Below are 18,626 nucleotides of genomic sequence, written 5' to 3'. Positions count from 1 at the left end.
AGGAGCAGCAAGAATGGGCCTGGTTGCCACCTCAGTTCCACATTATCTGTGTGCACCGCAGAAAACGGCGTAGCGCAGCTATTGCGCGCCCACCCGTGCGTATCGTTGAACGGAACATTATCAGCACCGAGCTTTTCTTGTGTGTGGCGCAACATGTTCTTGTCACTTGCTACATTACGCTTATTAATTTTAATAAATTATTTTTTAAATTTTTTAATTTTCAAATTTTAATTAAGGATTAATTTTAGTATAAATGGCTTTAATTAAAATAAAAGGAAGCATTAATTATTCCTAGAGGCACAGAACCTTGTGAAATGGACGTATGTCTTTCTATAACCAAGGAAATTATAGAAAGGGAACGATTTTTCCTATTATTTAGTTACTTAGTATATAACGTTTACCACATTTGTTGTACAGATGACAGAGATTTAATTCATCTTTGTAATATATTTGGAGATTATTATATTTGTAAATATACAGCAAGTTGTCTTCGAATTAATTTAGAATATCCAAAATTAAAGTTAGACTTTTTAAAAAGAGAATTGTATAGTTATTCCAGAAAATTCGATACAATGACAATAGATACGTAAATAATTACACAAAAAATACAAGATTTCGTTGTTCTTATACTGCATTGTTTTTATCTTATCTAATTTAAATTTAATCTTGTAATTTAGACTTATGTTTTTGATTAGAATTTCTTCTTACAACCAATAATTCCAACAATAACAATCTTTTACATTATTGTATTTAAAAATATATCTATCTTTTCCATGGTAATTTTCAATGGTTATATTGGAAACAATTAAATATAATTCTTCTTCTGAAGTTTCTAGTCATTTACAACAATTTTTATGTTCCTTAAAATTTGTCCCATTTTTATATTTTCGATTCTTTTTTATCTTCTTCTTTATACAATTATTCCTTTTTGTTGTTGAACATACATATCGTGTTTAAATATGTTATAACAACTATTTTGTAATGAGCCTGTTCATTTTCATCACATTTGAGATAGTGGAACAGGTTAAAAAGGAGCTTTCACGAAATATTTGCTATTATTTTTATTAGTTATAAACAAGCTGTTAATGGATGGAATTCTTGTTCTTTTGGAGAGCTGGATTAATATAATTATAGATTTTTGCTTCTAATCTTAGGAGAAAATGTTTCCTTTAATCTTTTATCTGGACAGTTATATTATGTATTATACGATTGCGAAGTTGTTTATTAATTCCAGGACTCATTAATTGACAGATAAATTTGTTGTAGATTTTTACTTTAGAATTAGAATTTACCCAAGTTGAACAGTGTTTTCCAAGAGCATTATTGTTGTTATCAATTACATCAAATCTTTTTTATATTCTCCTTGTACCTGAAATTCAAATTTTTATGTTCAGTATCCACACATTTCTTCTTTATTAATAACACCTGCAAAATATTGTATTATATCTGAATCCAATAAATAATAATGTTCTTTTTTAATTTCTGTTAAAATTTCTGATAATTCTCTTAAAAGTACACCTAATTTAACACCGGCTAATTCGATTTTATATGAAGTAGCAATAGGATTGTTATAGTTTCACTTAATAGTTTTTATATCTTTATTAATAATTTGTTTAATACCATTAAGCGTTTGTACAATTGAATCCAATAAATAAGGAATTTTTACTGTAACTCCATGTCTAGTCAAATGAAATTTACAAAATCTAGATCTAAAAAACTATTAAAACTGTCACATACAGATTTTCTTTCTTATTCATTTCTCTGTTACAATCTACATCTACGTGATTAATGTGCTATTCAAAATAAAGTTCCTGGCAGATGGTTCAGTGAAACACCTTCAAGCTGTGTCTACACTGTTCCACTCTTCACTGGCGAGCAGGAAAAACGAGCACTTAAATTTTTCTGTGTGAGCCCTGATTTCTTTGATTTTATCGTGATGACCATTTCTCCCTATGTAGGTGAGCGCCAACAGAATGTTTTCGCAGTTTACATCTACATCTACATCTACATCCATACTCCGCTAGCCACCTGAAGGTGTGTGGCGGACGGTACCTAGAATACCCCTATCTGTTCTGCCTTCTATTCCAGTCTCGTATTGTTCGTGGAAAGAAAGATTGTCGGTATGCCTCTGTGTGGGCTCTAACCTCTCTGATTTTATCCTCATGGTCTCTTTGCGAGATATACGTAGGATGGAGCGATATATTGCTTGACTCTTCAGTGAAGGTATGTTCTCGAAACTTCAATAAAAGCCCGTACCAATCTACTGAGCGTCTTCCACTGGAGTCTATCACCTCCGTAACACTTTCGTGATTACTAAATGATCCTGTGATGAAGCGCACTGCTCTCCGTTGGATCTTCTCTATCTCTTCTATCAAGCTATCTGGTATGGATCCCACACTGCTGAGCAGTATTCAAGCAGTGGGCGAACAAGTGTACTGTAACATACTTCCTTTGTTTTCGGATTGCATTTCCTTAGGGTTCTTCCAATGAATCTCAGTCTGGCATCTGCTTTACCGACGATTAATTTTATATGGTCATTCCATTTTAAATCACTCCTAATGCATACTCCCTGATAATTTATGGAATTAACTGCTATATTGTAGCTAAATGATAATGGGTCTTTCTCTCTATGCATTCGCAGCACATTACACTTGTCTACATTGAGATTCAGTTGCCATTCCCTACACCATGCGTTAATTCGCTGCAGATCCACCTGCATTTCAGTACAATTTTCCATTGTTACAATCTCTCGATATACTGCAGCATCATCCACAAAAAGCCTCAGTGAACTTCCGAAGTTATCCACAAGGTCATTCATATATATTGTGAATAGCAACGGTCCTACGACACTCTCCTGCAGCACACCTGAAATCCATCTTACTTCGGAAGACTTCTCTCCATTGAGAATGACATGCTGCGTTCTGTTATCTAAGAACTCTTCAATCCAACCACACAATTGGTCTGATAGTCCATATGCTCTTACTTTGTTCATCAAACGACTGTGGGGAACTGTATCAAACGCCTTGCGGAAGTCAAGAAACACGGCATCTACCTGGGAACCCGTGTCTATGGCCCTCTGAGTCTCGTGGACGAGTAGCGCGAGCTGGGTGTCATAAACCCGTGCTGATTCCTACAGATTAGATGTCTGGTCTCCAGAAAAGTCATTATACTCGATCATAATACGTGTTCCAAAATTCTACAAATGATCGACGTTAGAGATATAGGTCTATAGTTCTCACATCTGTTCGACGTCCCTTCTTGAAAACGGGGATGACCTGAGCCCTTTTCCAATCTTTTGGAACGCTACACTCTTCTAAAGACCTATGGTACACCGCTGCAAGAAGGGGGGCAAGTTCCTTCGCGTACTCTGTGTGAAATCGAACTGGTATCCCATCAGGTCTAGTGGCCTTCCCTCTTTTCAGTGATTTTAATTGTTTTTCTATCCCTCTGTCATCAGTTCCGATATTCACCATTTTGTCATCTGTGCGACAATCTAGAGAAGAAACTACAGTGCAGTCTTCCTCTGTGAAACAGCTTTGGAAAATACATTTAGTATTTCAGCCTTTAGTCTGTCATCCTCTGTTTCAGTACCATTTTGGTCACAAAGTGTCTGGAAATTTTGTTTTGATCCACCTACCTCTTTGACATAAGACCAAAATTTGTTAGGATTTTCTCCCAAGTCAGTACATAGACCTTTACTTTTGAATTCGTTGAACACCTCTCGCATAGCCCTCCTCACATTACATTTCACTTCGTGTAATTTTTGTTTGTCTGCCGGCCGCGGTGGTCTCGCGGTTCTAGGCGCGCAGTCCGGAACCGCGCGACTGCTACGGTCGCAGGTTCGAATCCTGCCTTGGGCATGGATGTGTGTGATGCCCTTAGGTTAGTTAGGTTTAAGTAGTTCTAAGTTCTAGGGGACTTATGACCTAAGGTGTTGAGTCCCATAGTGCTCAGAGCCATTTGAACCATTTTTTTGTTTGTCTGTAAGGCTTTCACAATGTTTATGTTTGCTGTGAAGTTCCCTTTGCTTTAGTAGTAGTTTTCTAATTTGGTTGTTGTACCATGGTGGCTCTTTTCCATCTCTTACGATCTTGCTTGGCACATATTCATCTAATGCATATTGTACAATGGTTATGAACTTTGTCCGCTGATCCTCAACACTATCTGTACTTGAGATAAAACTTTTGTGTTGAGCCATCAAGTACTCTGAAATCTGCTTTTTGTCACTTTTGCTAAACAGAAAAATCTTCCTACCTTTTTTAATATTTCTATTTATGGCTGAAATCATCGATTCTGTAACCGATTTATGATCGCTGATTCCCTGTTCTGCTCCCTATGCCGCCGGTAGGGCCTCCTCCACATCTCGAATGAGACCCCCCCAGCAAGCAGACAGTGTGAACACTGGCCTTGTTCCCCGACCTTTCCGCTATTTCCCTAAGGGGCTCCATCACCCACCTAACATTGGAGCTCCCAATCACTAATAAACCCCTCCCCCGTGTGCCTGCTCGGATCTTGCTGAAGAAGCGGCCACATGTCCACTCACAGGCAGAGAAGACGATGCCACACGGCCAGCCTCCACATTGACCCTCCGACTCATGAGACGCAAACGCAGTTGAACACGCCACTCCCCTTGGGGAGAGGGTGGCCCAACTGCACCCGGTACCCACGAAGATGTCTCGACAGCAGGGACCGTGCGTGAAGCATGTAACACCTGGGGTGCCCCATGCCACGCACCAGACTCCCCACTGCCGCTACACTCCGAGGCAGCAGCCTGAAGACGGCTGACCGCGGCCATTAGCATGTTCAGCTATTCGCGAACAGTGGCCAGCTCCTCCTGCGTCCGTACACAGCAGTCACACATCCTATCCATCCTAAGAAATCAACAATTTACTGTAGAAAGTTAAGTAATCAACTTTTAACTAGACTCCTAATTCACTAAAGGCGGCTGATAACTGACTAAACTGTAGTTACTAGACACTTCTTGTTGGAAACAATTAAAATAAGCGCTAACTGCCTCTGGACTGTATTCAAAACAAACACGAAATCTATGGAACATTATTACTAGTACTCGAAAATTAAATCTTTCTAAAAGCAAAAACACACGGAAAAAGAAGTGACAAGTAAAAAAAAAACACAGTTAATACTTACATTAACGTAGCCGGCCGCTGGTGGCCGAGCGGTTCTGGCGCTACAGTCTGGAACCGCGCGACCGCTACAGTCGCAGGTTCGAATCCTGCCTCGGGCATGGATGTGTGTGTTGTCCTTAGGTTAGTTAGGTTTAAGTAGTTCTAAGTCCTAGGGGACTCATGACCTCAACAGTTGAGTCCCATAGTGCTCAGAGCCATTTGAACCATTTGAACTTACATTAACATAGCTTGCTGCACAAGAGATGTGAAGCTGACGGCAGATACGACGACACTGGCAGTACTCGCAGGAGAAAACTGGTGACTGAAATTTCATGAGAAGATCCCGTCACAATGAAAAACGCCTTTGTTTTAATGACTGCCACTCCAGTTCACGTATCATGTCTGTGGCACTATCTCCCCTATTTCGCGATAATACAAAACGAGATGCCCTTGTTTGTACTTTTTCGATGTCATCCATCAGTCCCACATGATGCAGATCCCACACTGCAAAACAATACTCCAGAATAGGGGGGACAAGTTTGGTGTCAGCAGTCTCTTTGGTAAACCTGTTGCATCTTCTAAGTGTTCTGGCAATGAATCGCAGTCTTTGGTTTGCTCTTTCCACAACATTATGTATCTAACTGTTCCAATTTAGGTTATTTGTAATTGTAATCCCTAAGTATTTAGTAGAATTTACAGCCTTCAGAATTGTGTGACTTATCGCATAATGGAAATTTAGCGGATTCCTTTTAGTACTTATGTGAATAACTTCACCCTGTTCTTTATTCAGGGTCAATTGCCACTTTTCGCACCATACAGATATCTTATCTAAATCATTTTGCAATTCGCTTTGGTCGTCTGATAACTTTACAAGACGGTAAATGACAGCATCATCTGCAAACAATCTAAGACAGCTACTGAGATTGCCTCCTATGTCGCTAATATAGATCAGGAAAAATAGAGGGCCGATAACACTTCCTTGGGGGATGGCGGATATTACTTCTGTTTTACTCGATGACTTTCCATCTATTACTGCGAAATGTGATCTTTCTGACACGAAATTACGAATCCAGTCGCACAACTGAGGCGATATTCTACAGGCAAGCAGTTTGGTTAGAAGACACTTGTGAGGAACAGTGTCGAAAGCCTTCTGGAAATCTGAAATTATGGAATCAATTTGACGTCCCCTGTCGATAGCACTGATTGCTTCATTAGTATAAAGAGCTTGTTGTGTTTCACAAGAATGATATTTTCTGAATCCGTGCCATGTGTCAATAAATCATTTCCTTCGAGGTCCTTCATAATGTTCGAATACAGTATATGTTCCAAAACCGTTCTGCAAATCGATGTTAGTGATATGGGCCTGTAATTCAACGGATTACTCCTACTTCCCTTTTTGGGCATTGGTGTGACTTGAGCAATTTTCCAGTCTTTAGGTATGGATCTTTCTGTGAGCAAACGGTTGTATATAATTGCTAAATATGGAGCTATTGTATCAGCATACTCTGAGAGGAATCTGACTGGTATACAATCTGGATCGGAAGCCTTGTCTTTGTTAAGTGATCTAGGCTGCTTTGCGACACCGTGGGTATCTACTTCTATGTTTCCCATCTTGGTAGTTGTTCTTGTTTGCAGTTCAGGAATATTTACTTCTTCTTTAGTGAAGGAGTTTCGTAAAACCGTGTTTAATAACTCTGCTTTAGCGGCACTGTTATCAGTGATCTACATCTACATGGATACTCTGCAAATCACATTTAAGTGCCTGGCAGAGGGTTCATTGATAGTATTGATTGCGTCTTGCCACTGGTGTGCTTTATGTATGACCAGAATCTCTTTATGTTTTCTGCCAGATTTCGAGACAGAGTTTCGTTGTAGAAATTATTAAAAGCATTTCGCATTGAAGTATGCACTATATTTCGAACTTATGCAAAACTTTGCCAGTCTTGGGGATTTTGCATTCTTTTAAATTTGGCATGCTTTTTTCGTTGATTCTGCAACAGCGATCTGACCCATCTTGTGTGCCATGGGGAATCAGTACCATCACTTATTAATTTATGTGGTACACATCTCGCAGTTGCTGTCGATACTATCTCTTTGAAAACATTCCACAACTTTTCTACACTTAGATGATCAGATCAGAAGGAGTGAAGACTATCTCTTAAAAAGGCGTTAAGAGCATTTTTATCAGCTGTTTTAAATATATATACTTTGCGTTTCTTTTTGATGGTCGTAGGTGTTACGGTATTCAGCCAAGCAGTAACTTCCTTGTGGTCACTAATCGCTGTATTGGTCACAATACTCACTATTTGTCCAGGATTATTTGTTGCTAAGTGGTCAAGTATACTTCCGCAACCATTTACGCTTCGAATGGGCTCATGAACTAATTGTTCAAAATAATTTTCTGAGAAAGCATTCAGTACAATTTCGGATGCCGTTTTATGCCTGGTGCTGGCATTATACGTAGCATATTGAGAGTGTCACCACTGACTATAATTGTATGATTGGGGTACCTATTCGAAATGAGACTCAAGTTCTCTTTGAAGTGTTCAGCAACTATATCTTCTGAGTCGGGTTAATAGTTTAGTCCGAGTGTCAAGTATAACCTCTGCCCATACTATTTCGCAGGAACTATCTAATTCAATTTCGCTACTAGGCAAACTACTTCTCACAGCAATAAATACTCTACCAGCAACTGTATTTAACCTATCCTTTCTGAACACTGTTAGATCGTTTGAAAAAATTTCGGCTGAAGTTATTTCCGACTTTAGCCATCTTTCTGTACCTATAACTACTTGAGCTTCAGTACTTTCTATTAAGGCTTGGATCTCTGCTTCTTTTCCAACATAGCTACGACAATGTACAACTACGATACCTATCGTTTCTGCAACTAACTTCCTGTGTTTTACCTTCCCCCTTTTAGACAGACGCCCTTTCTGTGGTTACCTGAGACGTCTAACCTAAAGAACCGCCCAGTCCCTTCCCACTCGTGTAGCCGCTTCCTGTATGTAGTGGGCTCTTGGCCTATTAAGCGGAACCCAGAAACCCACCAACTGCTGGCGCAAGTCAAGCAATCTGCAGCCTACACGGTCACAGAACCACCTGAGCCTCTGATTCAGATCCTCAACTCGGCTCTGCACCAAAGGACTACAGTCGGTTCTATCGACGATGCTGCCGATGGTGAGCTCCATCTTAATCTCACAAGCAAGACTGGCAATCTTTACCATTTCCAATAGCTGCCTGAAACCAGAGAGAATCTCCTCTGACCCAAAGCAACATATGTCGTTGATACTGACGTGAGTCACCACCTGCAGTTGGCTGCACCCTGTACTATTGGATGGATGGATGGATATGGTGTTATGGGCGCTCAACAGTGTAGTCTTTAGCGCCCGAACGGAAACAATAGCGGACAAGTGTCACTAAAATGCAGCAAGTGCGAAAATAAGACTAAAATTAAAGGTGAGAGTTTACAATGGCAGTGTGCACGTCAACAGTAGCAAAGTGGAAATCATTATGTAAAGAGGAAAACTGCAAAAGGACGTAGGGGAAGGGGTTAAAATGAAACACAAAGCACATGTTTGGAACTGGCCTATTACAAGAATAAAAAGGAGTGGTCAGCCACTCGGCAACACACTAAAAATTCCAACCTAAAATTTTAGGCTGAAGCCCAGAAACATCACAGTACCTTAGAACTTTCTTGACATACGCCTCGTCACCGGCTAAAATCGAGGGCAGATCCTCACTAATATTAACTTCCGCCCTGACAGAACTGTACTATTCATGGCATCTGGAAGCACCCTTTCCACATCTGGAATGACTCCCCCTGGTATGCACACGGAGTGCACACTGGCTTCCTTCCCCTTCTCGGCAGCCATGTTCCGAAGGGGGCCCATTACAAGCCTAATGTTGGAGCTCCCAACTACCAGCAAACCCACCCTCTGTGGATGCACAGACCTTGCAGGCCGAGAAGCTTCCTGTGGAACAGGGTGGATGTCTGCATCCGGCTTAGAGAGATCGTCAGCCACAGATAACGCTCGAAACCTGTTCTTAAAACGATTGGCCCCTCAGAAAGTTTTTCGCTGCCTGCCAGACTTTGGAATGATCTCCCACTCGACCACAGGTGAGGGGTCAACCTCAGTGCAGGCAGTACCTGGCGCGGCCACAGCAGTGGACCAATGGGGGACACATGGGACGTGCTCTGGATGTCCCTCGCAACCCCATGTCTGACCCCCACAGTGATTCCCCGTGGCAGCAGTTCAAGCTGAACAACGGAAGCCAACACAGCCTGGACCTGTGAGTGAAGGGTCACCAACTCAGCTCCCATCTGTACACAGCAATCACAGGTCCTATCCATTACTGCAGTCGCTCCTGTTTGAAGCTCATAAAAATATATAACAAACGAACAGTGTACGTGACTTATTAGCAGCAGGAACACGATGTGCTCTGTCTTTGATGGTATATCCGACATTGAGCTATACTAAGCAAAACAAAGAAAAGCCTGTACGATTCGAGGGTCGATATAAGGGTCGATAGCAACGGCGGTACTGTACACTACACTGTTATTAAAATAAAAGCTTGTACTTGGTAAGCACTTGAACATGCAAGAAATTACCAGAATAATCTATTAACTACACAGGTATCTGTAAATAAGTCGCTCCTGCTGGAAGTTCGTAAAAATATATAACAAACGAACAGTGTACTCGCCTTATTAGCATCAGGAACACGAAGTGCTCCATCTCTGATGGTCTATCCAACACTGAGCTATACAGTTTATAAATCTGTTATTTCATTTTAAGATTCATCATGTTGTCGCAAAATGGTTCTGTAATTGTTATGAATTCCTCTTATTTTTTCCTGCTTTTGTGTAGTTAATATATCCTATATTTGTAATAATACTATTGTTATTTAAATCTTCTGCCAGTATCCATATGCGAAAACTTTCGTTATTTGCCTTTTTTCCATGAAGCTCTGTTATAGAATATCTATTTTTGTTTATAGTACACATTTTATTTTGAGCTTCCATTTATATAGAAAATTTTTTAATTAGATTTGTGTAAAAATTGTTAAAATTACATATGTAAAAATATTACAAGAATTTAACTGTTTTCAAAAAGGAGTTGAAACTGAGTAGCTGAAAGCATTGTGATATGATTTACTTACATATTTGATTGCCTGGAATATAGCTTGGGAATCAAGGAACATATAGTTCATTTATTTTTTATTGAAAACATAAATATAGCAAATGTGAATTTTTTAAAAATGAAAAATAAAAACCTTATAAGAGTTTAAAAAAGACAAAATATAAATTAATAAAATTTAAAATATTCCAGTTTTTCTGATGAAGATTCTTAGGTTTTTTAGCATTTTAATTTTTTCATGTGAGTGAGAAGCTGGCCCATGTCACCAACATTATTTAAAATCCATATAGAGATAAGTCTAAAGACATGGTCTTGTAAATGCAAAGGGACAGGGCTAGTAATTAATGATAGAGTTTATTTACATCATCTGCTTTAGCTGATGATCAAGTAGTTGTAGCACAAGATGGGGAGGATGCAAATTATATATGTTACTATTTTGCAATGGAATACAGAAACTGGGGATTGAAGATTAACTATCAGAAAACAGTATACCTCACTAATATTCCAGATGAAGAAAATTAAGAAGGTCAATACTTTTTGTTATATGGGATCCATGTTAGAGTTGGTCAGAAAATCAGAGGTACAACATAATATAAGAATTAGCAGTAGAAGGAAGGTCATTGGGATGCTCAACTCAGTCTTATGGAACAGAAATGTAATAATCTGAACCAAGAGAATCTTCTACAAATTGTTACTAGAGAGTATAGCTATGTATGGAGTGAAAACTTGGACTACTAATATTAAACATATTAAAAAGCTTCAAGCAGTAGAAATGGACTTCTGGAGATGATCAGTATAACGAAATAATAAAGAGAATGAAGTAAGAGAAAGAATACATGACCCAATTGTTAGAAGGAAGTTACAATGGTATGGGCACGTAAGAAGAATGGAGGAATCCAGAACACTGAAAATGATGCTGCAATGGGAACTGGATGGAAAGAAGAAGATGCCCTATGAGCACCTGGCTCAAAACTGTACAATTAACAGTTAAGAAAACTTGTCACAGTGGAACAAGATCTATAGGATCAAAGCACCTGGAGGTACATCCTGAGGAGATAAACTAAGGTCTTATGTAACAGAGGCAATGAATTATAGGTATTTGTTATGTTGGAGAAAACATTCATGTAGAGGAAAATCTTAATTAAAAATCATAAATAAAAATATTTAAAAAATTTAAAAATTTTAAAAACTTTGAACAATTAAAAATTTAAAGTTTTTGAATATGTGAGATGTTTCATTGTTTTATATTCGATTAAAAGTAATAATTTTAAATGATATAGTGATTGATGGAATTCAGTTATATTTTAGTTAATAAACTGGATTGAATGGCCCCAATTTTTATTAAGGGGAGGGACAAAAAATTTCTGACTGGCTCCAAATTTGGGTCCACGTGAGCAATTTCCAGCTACTTTTATCTTATGTGCAATGCATAAATGCAGTTTCAAAAGATTGAGGATCTCTCAAAAACGCGTTGGTATTGGTAAAATTTCTTGAAACAATATTACGGTGTCAGTGGTAAACACACAGGTAAACAGACACAGAAATAAGAACTTAAAACTTCTTTATTATAACATTTTATAAAACGTGAATTGTCATGTTGCTTAGGCAATGATACATTTTACAACACTCAAAAACAATACAATGTTCTCTAGTCTCTTGCGATATCACAGAACATATAGCTCTGAAGCCAACTTTGTCGATGTCAGAACACTCACTAACACACCAAAACACTATATGGAAGAGCAACCTGTTCCCACATCACCCCCTTCTCAGTAAGACGGTCACAATTCACTCTACCACGTCCACTAGTCTTGTAGGAAATCGAATAACGCGACTGGATCTTGATGTTCATGGTTTTTTATCTTCAGGTTGTTTGCCCTGGGTGGTGGTGAAACTGGAGTATCTTACGGCAATCTAACGTCTTCATTCAGCAAATACGCAGGTTTCAATGGGTCGATGGAAATGTTTTTTTCGTGGTCTTTAATTCTGAGTCCCAAAAACTTTGGTGTTCTTCCCATGACTTTGTATAGGCCTTCATGTGGAGGCTCTAACTCTGTCAACCCTTACAAATACGTTTGTTGAAGTGCTGAGGTCCTTATATACAAATGATGTCTCTTTTACTTTGTGAGCTATTTGCACAGGTTTCAGCTGGTTCATGTATTGCTTTGGTTGTGAAACAAATTGGGGTAAGTCTGAATCCCTTTTTGTTCTGACTTCTTGGAAAAAATCACCAAGTATCCTGACGGGTGAACCATAAACCATTTATGATCGTAGCATTCGTGTTTTCTCTGATTGAGCAACAAAGACCAAGAAGGATTACAGGTATCGTTTGAGTCCATTTTGTAGGTGAATGTGAACAGATTGCTGCTTTAAGTGTGTGATGAAATCTTTCTATATTTCCATCGGATTGAGGATAATATGCAGTAGTTTGAGTTTGATTACAACCACATATATTTGATAGTGCTTGAAATAACCCAGAATTAACATGTCTTCTGCGATCGGTTACTGTTTGAAAAGGTGTGCCAAATCTAGTAATCCAATAATTGAAGAATGTCTAAGCTACAGCTTCTGCTTGAATATCCCATAGTGGTATTACCTCTGTCCAATTCGTAACTCTATCAATGCATGTTAAGCAATATTTATATTCCTCAGAAGGAGGCACTGGCCCTATCAAATCCAGATGAATTACTTTAAAACATTCATCAGTGTCAGGAAAGTGTCCTATTGGTGAATGTACATGTCGTGAAACCTTGTTTTTTGACAAGCATCACATGCTCATGACCATTTTGCAATGCCCTTTTCATTATTCATCCACACATACTGATGTAATCAATTTTACAGTTGTCTTGATACCTGGATGAGCCAAATTATGATAATGTTGAAAAATAGCATAACAAAACTGTTCAGGAATATAAGTTCGAATATTTTGTGTCGAGACATCACACCACAATTGTTTTCTTGACTGAGTCAAATAGTATTTTAATTCAAGCAAAGTATTATTGCCAGATTGCAGTTGATGAAGCTCTTCGTCCTTATCTTGTGCTTGGGCTATCTCTTCATAGTTAATTGGAACCAATTCTTCAAGCCTTGAAAAGCTATCAGCCACAACATTTGCTTTACCAGAAATATGTCGCAAAACTGTTGTGAACTGTGAAATATATTGGAGATAACGTAATTGGATTGACGTTACTTTCTCATTCTTCTACTTGAATGCATGTGTTAGAGGGGCACGATCAGTGTAAATAACAAGGTCTTTACCTTCTAACAGATATTTGAAATACTTGACAGTCATATATATACTACGTAGTTCTCTGTCATATGTGGAATACACTTTCAGTGCATTCGTGAACTTTTTGAAAAAAAATCCAATATCTTTCGATTGTTCATCTTACGCCTGTCGCAACACAGCACCAGCTGCAAAATCGGATGCATCCACAAATAATGCGGGTTGGCTGTGCAAACCCGGAAATGTTAAAAGCGTTGTGTTTGCAAAATCTTCTTTACATATTTGGAGCTGAGCAATTGCCTCTTCTGTCCAGTCAATATGTCTTTGGTTATTTTTAGTTGTTCCTTTTAGGTAATGATTCAATAAGATTTGGTTTTCTGCAGCATGTTCTACATATCTACGATAAAAATTGATGATTCCTAAAAATTTTCGAAGTTTGCGAACAGTTTCAAGTCACTTGTAGTTCGATAGCGCAAACACGTTTTCTGGATCCGGCTTAGTTCCTGAGGGTGTGATTAAATGTCCCGATCCCGAGCATGTGAGTTCTTTTACTCCAAATACGGATTTTGCAACATTTATTACTAGACCATACTGATTCAATTGTTTAAAGAGTAAATTTAGATGCTCAACATGTTGTTCAGGAGATTCTGATGCTATTAAAATATCCAACGGAGAGCAGTGCGCTTCGTTACTGGATCATTTAGTAATCGCTAAAGCATTACAGAGATGATAGATAAACTCCAGTGGAAGACTCTGCAAGAGAGACACCCAGTAGCTCGGTACTGGCTTTTGTTGAAGTTTCGAGAACATACCTTCACCGAGGAGTCAAGCAGTATATTGTTCCCTCCTATGTATATCTCGCAAAGAGACCATGAGGATAAAGTCAGAGAGATTAGAGCCCACACAGAGGCATACCGACAGTCTTTCTTTCCATGAACAATACAAGACTGGATTAGAAGGGAGAACTGATAGAGGTACTCAAAGTACCCTCCGCCACACACCGTCAGGTGGCTTGTAGAGAATGGATGTAGATGTAGATCCAGATAGGGAAAGCAGAAATCCAGCTCTCTCACAACTTCGTGTATAAACCTCTGAAATGTGCTCGGTGCATTTCGAAGTCTGATGGGCATATAATTAAATTCATAGAGACCAAAAGGAGTAATAACAGCTGACTTTGGTTTGTCTTCTTCGGCTAAAGGTATCTGATAATACGCTTTTAGTAGGTCAATCTTGGAAAATATCTTCTTATTCTGAAGCATCAAATTTACGTCATCTACTCAAGGGACTGGATACTGGTCTGGGAGAGTCCTGTCATTAAGACTACGATAATCTCCACAAAATCGCCACTGACCATTGGACTTCATAACAAGGTAAAGTGGGCTAGCCCATTGTGATTCTGATGGATGTATAACACCATTATTCAGCAGAAACTGAAATCCTTTCTTAGCCATTTGAAATTTACGTGGGCGATTGTGATTTTTAGTGGTCCTGTAAATTACCTTTTGTACAGATATGTACTTGTAACATAGGACAGGTCATTTGGCTTACAATCTAGATAATATGAAATATAAAATTACATAAAATACCTTACACATTAAATATACATAGTAACCTTCACAGTATATATATATATATATATATATATATATATATATATATATATATATATATATACACACTCCTGGAAATGGAAAAAAGAACACATTGACACCTGTGTGTCAGACCCACCATACTTGCTCCGGACACTGCGAGAGGGCTGTACAAACAATGATCACACGCACGGCACAGCGGACACACCAGGAACCGCGGTGTTGGCCGTCGAATGGCGCTAGCTGCGCAGCATTTGTGCACCGCCGCCGTCAGTGTCAGCCAGTTTGCCGTGCCATACGGAGCTCCATCGCAGTCTTTAACACTGGTAGCATGCCGCGACAGCGTGGACGTGAACCGTATGTGCAGTTGACGGACTTTGAGCGAGGGCGTATAGTGGGCATGCAGGAGGCCGGGTGGACGTACCGCCGAATTGCTCAACATGTGGGGCGTGAGGTCTCCACAGTACATCGATGTTGTCGCCAGTGGTTGGCGGAAGGTGCACGTGCCCGTCGACCTGGGACCGGACCGCAGCGACGCACAGATGCACGCCAAGACCGTAGGATCCTACGCAGTGCCGTAGGGGACCGCACCGCCACTTCCCAGCAAAGTAGGGACACTGTTGCTCCTGGGGTATCGGCGAGGACCATTCGCAACCGTCTCCATGAAGCTGGGCTACGGTCCCGCACACCGTTAGGCCGTCTTCCGCTCATGCCCCAACATCGTGCAACCCGCCTCCAGTGGTGTCGCGACAGGCGTGAATGGAGGGACGAATGGAGACGTGTCGTCTTCAGCGATGAGAGTCGCTTCTGCCTTGGTGCCAATGATGGTCGTATGCGTGTTTGGCGCCGTGCAGGTGAGCGCCACAATCAGGACTGCATACGACCGAGGCACACAGGGCCAACACCCGGCATCATGGTGTGGGGAGCGATCTCCTACACTGGCCGTACACCACTGGTGATCGTCGAGGTGACACTGAATAGTGCACAGTACATCCAAACCGTCATCGAACCCATCGTTCTACCATTCCTAGACCGGCAAGGGAACTTGCTGTTCCAACAGGACAATGCAAGTCCGCATGTATCCCGTGCCACCCAACGTGCTCTAGAAGGTGTAAGTCAACTACCCTGGCCAGCAAGATCTCCGGATCTGTCCCCCATTGAGCATGTTTGGGACTGGATGAAGCGTCGTCTCACGTGGTCTGCACGTCCAGCACGAACGCTGGTCCAACTGAGGCGCCAGGTGGAAATGGCATGGCAAGCCGTTCCACAGGACTACATCCAGCATCTCTACGATCGTCTCCATGGGAGAATAGCAGCCTGCATTGCTGCGAAAGGTGGATATACACTGTACTAGTGCCGACATTGTGCATGCTCTGTTGCCTGTGTCTATGTGCCTGTGGTTCTGTCAGTGTGATCATGTGATGTATCTGACCCCAGGAATGTGTCAATAAATTTTCCCCTTCCTGGGACAATGAATTCACGGTGTTCTTATTTCAATTTCCAGGAGTGTATATACATATATATATATATATGTATATATATATATATATATATATATATATATATATATATATGGGCATATAAAATTACATTGTACACAATGACTTACGATGCAGTATATTTATAATATTACACAGTACAAAATGACTTATGATGCATACAAAAAATTATTTTGTGAGATACAATTAGCTTATATTACACATCAGTGGTTCCTAATTACAGTTAAATTCTTTAACTCTGATTTCTGTTGCTATGTCTTTTTATGATGCGTGAGATTTATCACTCACAGGATGAACTTTTGATGACTGTTTGCTAATGTAGTCAGTTACACTATAAAATTCTCCTTGTATCAGAAACTTTTTTAGAGTTGTGGGGAACGTTTTCTCAGTTTGAGGTCTTGTAATTCTCTTGGCATTGCTTGTATTTACTTGATGTCTTGGGTCCTTTTTCAAAACTCTTAAGTCTATGTGGATTGCACTGCAGTTGTTTTCTGTTCCTTGTGTTGTGTGTATGAACAGTCTCATTAGTCTCCAGTTTTGTGTGATTGCGTAATGCATGGTCTTGAATATATACAATGATGGAAATGTTAGAATATTTAGTTGTTTGAAACAACTTTTACACGATTCTTTTCGCTTCTTTTTCAATACAATTCGAATGGCTTGCTTCTGTAATGTGAATATTATCTTCATTCCTGTGATAGTTGAGTTCCCCCATACTGTGATTCCATATCGCATGTATAGTTGAAAAAGTCCATGATAGAAGTGCACAAGAGATCTCAGTGAGTATACTGAGCCAGTTGTTTCATTATAAATATCACTGAGCTTAGCTTACTGGAAACAGTATTTATCTGCTGTTTCGAATTTATCTCAATGGCTATTATAATGCCCAAAAACTTAACTGAAGTTACTTCTACCAGTCCTTTTTCATCTAAGAAAACATCTATATGTTCTTCTTTTTGTTTATTTCTGAAGACCATGTACATAGTTTTTTTTTCAGGTTAATAAGTAACTCATTTTCAGAGAGCCATTGTGCTGTACTACTGACTGATATGAATGTATTTTGCTCAAGTGCCTCGAAATTGTTGGAAACATTTAGCACAGTCATATCATCTGCATAAATTATTTTGATTTCATTTTCACATGTTTGTATATTATTCACAAATAAATTGAAGAGAACAGGTCCCATTACAGATCCTTGAGGTCCACCATACTTAATGCTCCTAACTTCTGATCTGTATAAGTTGTTAATGGCTACATATTGCCTCCTGTTACTTAGATATGATGTTATCCATTTCGCTGCATGCCCATGAATATCAGTGTTCACTAGTTTCTTCACTATGACTGTATGATCAACTGTGTCAAACTCCTTGGATAGGTCAAGAAAAACTCCAGACACTACCATCTTGTTGTGCATGGCCTGTATGATTGATTCTGTTAATGATTCAATTGCTGTTTCCGTTGATTTCCCTTTCTGGTCCAACCTACAACCTTTAATATACACCGGTGGACCACTAGAAGCAGTGATATAATGCTGTACTTTATGCTTTAACACCTTTGGTGTTATAGATGGTTTTGTTGGCTTAGGAAATTTCTCTAACAGCTTTGAAAACGGACATTTTGCATAGCGTGAGCTTCCTGTATCGTTAGCATCCACAGCAGTTACCAATGCCGAAATTTTTGACTTAGTAATGTTATCTATAAGCTTTTTATTTTTCAAATCTATGAGTAAACCAAAATTACGAAGAAAATCTACTCCCAATATTCCTTTTGATACATCTGCTACTATAAATTTACGCTTAAGACCTAAATCAATGGTTAACAGCTTTGACCTGTAAGTTTCTATTTCAGAACCATTTGCAGCATAGAGACTAAATTCAGAGGGTTCAAGCTTATTAGTTTTTGCCACTAGTATAAGAGACAAATCTGCACCGCTATCTACCAGACAAGATCGTCCGCAAGTTCTGTCTTTAATAAATAATCTGTATTGGCGGCTTACTGTAGGAACTAGAGCAGAGCCGCTTTTGATTCTACCTTTCCTTGTTTTCCTTATT

The sequence above is a fragment of the Schistocerca piceifrons genome, chromosome 4, assembly GCF_021461385.2.
Source record: "Schistocerca piceifrons isolate TAMUIC-IGC-003096 chromosome 4, iqSchPice1.1, whole genome shotgun sequence".
Taxonomy (NCBI): domain Eukaryota; kingdom Metazoa; phylum Arthropoda; class Insecta; order Orthoptera; family Acrididae; genus Schistocerca; species Schistocerca piceifrons.
This window is presented reverse-complemented; position numbering follows the sequence as displayed.